We start from the raw sequence: 7,484 nt of genomic DNA on the forward strand, positions 1-7,484 counted from the left end.
AAAAAAAAGTTAAAAAAAAATCCTCTCTACCCATCCTTCCCACGAAAAAATAAAAATAAAATAAATTCCTTGCTACCCAACTTTCCCACGAAAAATAAAATAAAAAAATAAAATAAATTCCCTACCTACTCAGCCCAAAAATGACAGCCAATCGGAAACCAAAGTTTTTTTTTTTTAGGCCTTATATATTAAGAATTCCTCCTCAATCAGAACTCCCAGAGCAAACAAACACAGAACTATTTTCATATTATCGTTCCAACTTCCATGTATGGTTCCAATCCAAGTTCAGGCTGAGTGCCACTCGGGGGCTCAATGTAATGCAGACCATGAGGACAGTTAAAACATGCACACTGAGCAGTGCTATCGTTCTGTGTCCAACAATAATCGCAAGGCACACACCTGTGTTCATGGCAGAAATAGAAGGTCTAGTTAGCTCATAGCGTGTTGCGATGTGACTTGTGAGCCTTTATCGTTTTAATTTGTGAACGGTAAAAATAAATAAATACAGACAGCGTTGATATACTTTAAGTTATAAGTCACGGTTACCAATAGTTTGAGAACAGCAGGCATTTCCTAGGCAGTGAGTGACTCATTCATCTTGACTGATGCTTTCAGTAGGTCTCATAATTCAAACACCGTTCACAGTGCTGACGTGCAGAGATGGGACGGTTTGTTATTGCTGAATAATGTCTGGTAAACTAAACTATATTCAGCACAACAGCAGTGATTTCAGCACACACACACACACACACACACCAAGCAGGCAACTACAACAACTGTGCAACGCAAACTAAACGCAGCCACAAGACAGACACACACACACACACAAAATACTTGAGGACATTGGCCAGCATGGCCATTTACGATGGGGAATTTATGAATACCATTCTGTTTTGTTTCTTTACTAAAGCCGAAAGTAGCTGTTCCAGCTGTGTCAGGCGTAACTCCAACCCGAATCTGGGAACCCACCGGGAAAAACAGCAACCCCTGCTGTTGCTGAGGAGCGCTAGCCCCTCCTATGTCCAGCTTTGAGGGTTTGTGTAAACACAAACATTGAAGACAAAAGTGAGGATGCAAATTGTGATTGGCTTCACTTCACACAGGTGTGATTATTTTGATAATACATACATTAACCCATTTAGGCCTGAGGCTGATTCTAAAAACGCCTCTAAATCCTGACCTAAGTTTTCAGATATATTTTTACATTTTTGAATACCGTACATACTGTACAGAACAACAAATCTACACGTGGTAAACGGAGTTGCCGACAGATTCAGCTGTGGAGCTCTGAATCGGTCTTGAGAGATTATTCCAACGCTAGCCCCTAAAATCGACCTCTACATGTCTAAACCCAACGCCAACCAGGGCGTTGGCGTTGGCCGAACTCCTACGTTCGACTCCAAAAACCTTTTAACCATAAAATAACCATTTGACTTGTGAGGAGGACCATGGGAATTTATCCAAATTCTACTATACTTATGGAGACAACACCAGAGGGAGTGCAACAAACCATGTACAACCCAGATTCGGCACAAACAAGGGACTAAATTCTTTTCGCTCCTATGCCACCAAAATGTGGAACGCCCTACCAACAGTCATTAAGACATGTGAATCCCTTGACTCCTTCAAAACCGCTCTCAAAGGGCACCTACGGATGGCTGCAATTCCCCCATTTCCCCTCACTGTATATGTATCCTTTCCCTTTTTTGCTTCCTATATGATGAATTCCTGTTCTGTTCTTTAGCTACATAGAAATGTCTATTTGTATGTCTCTAAATGTTTGTATGTCTCTAAATGTTTTGATGAATTGAACAATGTGGACCCTGTTGTAAACAAGTGTAATGCTTAATTGGGTCGTCCACTCACAGTTAACAGTCTTTGTATTGAGTTTGTGCTTAAAATGTACTGTAAATTCTACAAACTGTTAATAAATATTTCAATCAATCAAAAGACATGTGGCCCTCACACAACTATAGTAATACAAGTGCACTGCATGCAAACAAACACACAGCAAGGTGAATACAAAGTCGTAGCCATTATAGACTTCACGGTTCCACCCATGAGGGTCGTTTCCTGGTATGATGTTTACTCAGGCTGTGATTGGAGTGTTATTCGGGGGTCTTTCATTGTCCAATGGAAGGAAGGCATGTCAGAGGATGAAATGACACCTGGCCTTGTAATTGGCCTAGGTGGGTGTCCCAGCAACAGATGGTTCCGTTTAGAAAAGGATATTGGCAGTGAATGTGCATGCATCCACAAAGCCGCACATTTTGTTTCTTGCAAGATAATTTCTTTCTTTCTTATATTCATACCTGGATCACTTCTCTCTTTCTTATATTCATACCTGGATCACTTCTCTCTTTCTTATATTCATACCTGGATCACTTCTCTCTTTCTTATATTCATACCTGGATCACTTCTTTCTTTCTTATATCCAAACCTGGATCACTTCTTTCTTTCTTATATTCATACCTGGATCACTTCTCTCTTTCTTATATTCATACCTGGATCACTCTCAAATCAATCTAGCCTCGGAAACCCAGACGTTTATTACTCTCAATCCGAACTGCGACACATTGTGTGAGCTTGTAGATCAGCTATTTTCAAACAGCCTATGTATAAAGGCTTAAAGTGTTTGAACTGATTTTGATACTGTGTTTTAACTCATTTTGCTTGGGAGAGAGAGAGAGAAAGAAAGAGGAAACACACACACACACACACACACACACACACACACACACACACACACACACACACACACACACACACACACACACACACACACACACACACACACACACACACACACACACACACACACACACACACCTTAGTGTGTGTTGGCTCCATTTGCATGCTACAAAATACACTCACACACAGACATTTCAATTAAGACAAGAAGCAATGCCATTAGTAATACTCAGGCATGCAGCATGTAGGCTACGTGCACGGACATGTAGAGGCACATGTGTGTGTGTGTGTGTGTGTGTGTGTGTGTGTGTGTGTGTGTGTGTGTGTGTGTGTGTGTGTGTGTGTGTGTTTGTTTTGTGTGTTCATGTAGGTGGGGGGTGGGCACTCTCTCTAGCGTTGACCCTTGGCAGCCTTTCACCCCTGCATTCTGTGAGCGCTGGGTCTGTGCTCGTTCTTCTAAATCACTACAACATGTTGTAGAACATGTTGAGAGAGAGAGAGAGAGAGAGAGAGAGAGAGAGAGAGAGAGACAGAGACAGAGAGAGAGAGAGAGAACTCTGATCTTCTCCCCTCCCCTCCCATCCTTTGTTCAAAGTTACTCAGTATGATTTAGGGTTTAAATTGTTAAAAAGCTTTAAGTGACTTTGGTTTTCATGAGGACAAAAGCACCTATTTTAGTGTCAGGACATAAAGGCTAGGCGTGGGACAAATTTTAGTAACTTGGGCGTTAACAGCGATACAGCATTAAGCGCCTGGCAGAAGAGGTTAGCAAAGACTTATGTACTGGCTCTCACACCACTTGAAGCACACAAACTTGTTTATAGCTCGAGACCCAAAAGGAGACATTATTTTAGTGTCTGCCCGCCGGGACCCAAACAACATGGCCAAAGCATTTCCGGGGGTCCCCACCGAGACAAAAACGTTGAGAACCCCTTTTTGTTTATCCTCAAACGGCTGTTGTGATCAGAAACCTCACTGCTGTTTTTTGAGTGGTGCAACCACTCCTACAACCAGGAATGTCCGCATGTATCATGTATCATGAGTGGTGTGCGCATGCGTGAAACCAGCAATGGCCAGGAATATCCGTGCGTGTGTGTACAATGCGCGCCTCACATCTTGTGCTAAATAAATAGCGTCAATGCTAGCGAGCTAAAATATAGCCATCCTTGCTCTAGAAAGCACCAATGTTTCCATCTAGACCACCGGATAATCAGCAAACACCTCTGAACATCGCGCTAATTGACCAAACCATGGAGAGATCCGTAGATTAGGAGTTATTGAAGCTTTTAGTCTGCCTGTATAATGGGAGGTGGACGGCAGCTCGCATGCGCGATCCGGTCTAGGAGGTATGCTAAAGAAGGAAAGGCCGACCCCCGTGGACGGAAGCTCGCATGCGCAATCCGGTCTAGGTATGCTTAAGAAGGAAAGGCCGACCCAAAATAATGAGAGAGAGAGAGAGAGAGAGAGAGAGAGGGGAGTTGCACCACTCGGTTCACACAGGTGTGATTTTTTTTTGCATTTCCAATAAATTAAACTAAACTTCAACTGCTAATACTCCTACACACTGGTATGCGACATAATGATAAACTAGTAGTACACTTGGACACATGCAGAAGTGTTTTGCGTATACAGCTTGGTCCCGTGACACTAAAGCAACAGAGTTCTTTGTATAGCTGTGCTTTCTCCCCCTGCTTCCCTCAAACTTGAATGTTTAATGTACTTCTCATGTAGTGTGTCTCTCGACTTTGTGCTGTGAGAATAGGGAAAGAGAAAGAACTTCTATCAATCTTTTCATCGTAAAATGAAAAAAAAACAAAAATCAGCACACTTGACAAGGTGAGCTCTAGCTCTTGCAGTGACCTGGCCTATGCTCTACATTCCAGGGTCCAGACCTACCTACACTCAAACCCGTTCTGTAGTGTAACTGTACCTGCTGGCCTAATTGTACAGGAGGTGACATGATTCCACGGTTCAGCCCAAAGGATACGAGTGGTAAAGTATAGGCTATTGGCCAGGTCTGTTTACTAAATTGTACCTTTCGTCACTACGATAAAACGCTACCCGACCAGTTATCCAAAGCCCCGGCCCCCCCACCCCTTCCAGTCCACACACACACACACACACACCCACAGACCCACCCCCCCACACACACACACACACACACAAACTGTGTGTGTGTGTCATGTTGTTTATGTGTAAATGTAACTCATAGAGTCCAAATTAAACTTCTCACTGACGCCGTTGCTCTGGTGAAGGTTACAAATGTTTAGTTTAATTCACTCTTCCTTCCATTTCAAATACGGCAGCCCACAGGAGGTGCAACTCAGAGAGTTTTGGGGAGCCTGCCATGTGTAGCGACATAATCCTGAAGTTCCAACCAAACATGGTAATAGCTGCTACCTTTACCAATGCTAAATGTACTACGTAGAACAGTGGTTATCAAAGTGGGGTCTGGGGACACCCCAGAGGTCCTTGAGGGGGTTCACAGCAAAATAAGGAACCGTTTAAACCATTTAACCCTATGTTATACTTTATACCAAAATAGCTGATCAGGATGCGACACGTTGGGAGGTTGTAGGGATAATCTCCCAATGGGGGGGTCCCTGTTGGCACAAAATCGTTTCAAATGGGGGTTTGGGGCCAAATTCATATTATCAATGTGGGGGACCTTAGGAGGACCTATTAAAGAACCACTGCATTATAGAGGGTAAAAATGTTTTTATGTGATTTGGACCTTTTTTCATCTTCCAAAAGGACACTCCAGGGAACAGAGACAGACAACTTACTGCATCAACTTATTTATTATTTTATGTGCTAATAAATAAGTTGATGCAGTAAGTTGTTCCCTGGAGTGTGCAGTCCCTTCCTTGGAAGGTTTTTCTCTTTATTTATTTATTTTTATATATATATATGTATATATAGATAGTGGTTCCCAAAGTGGGGTCCAGGGACCCCTAGGGGTCCTTGTGAGAGTTCCAGGGGGTCCCCAGCTAAATGATAATTAGTGTTTTGTACAATCTCAGAGTTAAATTAACCTTGACTTTACTATACATTGGGGTCCCAGAGATATAAATGCCATTAAATGAGGAGTCCGTAGCCTAACTCAGGTCAAACCGGGGGCCCCAGAAATGATAATGGTTGGAAATCACTGCTAGAGCTGTAAAAAACCTTCTCTTATGGAGGTCCTTGTCATATCCAACTAACTATAAATGCACCAAGTCTCTGTGTGTGTTATTTTCAAATGGGGGTCCGCGAGTATCCTTTTGGGGGTCCTTGACATGAAAAAGTTTGGGAACCCCTGCTGTACACGACTACACGTATACAGGAGTTATCTGACTATGTAGCATAGCCTACACACCCCATGCAAACTGGTATTAAATGCTAGCTATAGCCACTCTTATTGATTACAACTTTTCCCCATATGTAATGGTAATAGAACACACACACCACACACACACACACACACACACACACACACACACACACACACACACACACACACACACACGGTACCAGGGTACAGTAAGAATAATAACTAGATATGGTACATAGAAGAATGCAGTCTCTCTCTCTCTCTCTCTCTCTCTCTCTCTCTCTCTCTCTCTCTCTGAAGAGCTGAACAACAGAGTTTCCAGTATTTAGACAACATTGTTCAGAATACACAGTATCCAGTAATAATAGTCTACATTAGAATATTGCTCCAGACAGACAGTAGCTTATACTGAGTTAACAACTCCCATTCAAAGCTTTAGTGTTTAGAGGTAGCCTACAGCCTACATACACAGTGCATGCAGCAGTCTACACTCTACACACTGAACTGATTCAAACAAACAAAGTATCCTAGTATCCAGTACACAGAGTACACAATATTCTTCAGTGTCCATATATAGTATTTGGGTATATTGTTATTATTTTAAACTACATAGTTGCAGTCGTGTGACTGGCTCAATCGGATCAGCGTCATGATCCACATTATACTACTGTACTGGGGTCTGTGGGGGGGGGGAACTGCAACAACTCTCAGCCGCTTTAATACTGCGTAGCCAGTCCTCTGCTCCACCACCAAAAACCAAGATGTGAATTTAGCAGATTATCCATTTATCCCCCTCTTAAACAGGCTCAACCCAAAGCCTTTCCTGTTCATAAGCAGCATGGGAAAGTGTCCTCGCACACACGGACACAAACACAGTGGGAGGCTCGTGTTGTTGATGTCCCAACAACGCGAAAACACGAATTAAAGATATATTTATTAAACTATACACGTTGTCACTAATAGTAATACGACGACACGGCCGTATAGCAGATAATATGCGGCGAAGCCGCGAAGGGAGGGAGGGAGGGGGGGATGTGGGGGGAAATGACTCGACTTTCCCCCGAAAGAACAGACCTACAAGCCCACAACGCGTCGCCATACGACGCGTTGTGGGCTTGTAGGTTTGCCATTTTGTCTGTCTTGTTGGTTTGAGCTTGTGAATTCGGAGGGGGAATGACTGAATGATGGACACACACACACACACACGGTTCTTCTCTCTGCTTACCTCTGGCCGTGTGGCGGTGTGACACTGACTGGACCCCGGGTCGGTTCTCCTCTCTCTGCGCGGTGCCGTTGGTGGAACCCAGGCGTACGGTACCGTTTGTTACGGTGTCCCCCTCCACGAAAACAACGACGGCAGACAGTACCACCGGGCTGCTAAACAATATAAATCCAGAAAGAAGAAAATAAAAGTTCCGAAATCACATCCTCGTGTATATAGGCGAACCAATAACCCGCGGCGGCGGCGGCGGGGGAGAAG

General features: G+C 43.5%; 1 protein-coding gene across 1 annotated transcript in view; it reads right to left on the reverse strand.

The window, feature by feature from the left end:
• LOC310853693 (plexin-B2-like) overlaps positions 1 to 7,458 on the reverse strand; it is a 280,087-nt gene extending 272,629 nt beyond the window's left edge. The window contains 1 exon segment of the mRNA XM_083758088.1: positions 7,230 to 7,458. The gene's annotated coding sequence lies outside the window, so the exon portion shown is untranslated.
• Between the last annotated feature and the right edge of the window lie 26 nt (positions 7,459 to 7,484).

The sequence above is a fragment of the Protomyctophum parallelum genome (genome assembly GCF_964188405.1).
Source record: "Protomyctophum parallelum genome assembly, chromosome: 22".
Classification (NCBI taxonomy): domain Eukaryota; kingdom Metazoa; phylum Chordata; class Actinopteri; order Myctophiformes; family Myctophidae; genus Protomyctophum; species Protomyctophum parallelum.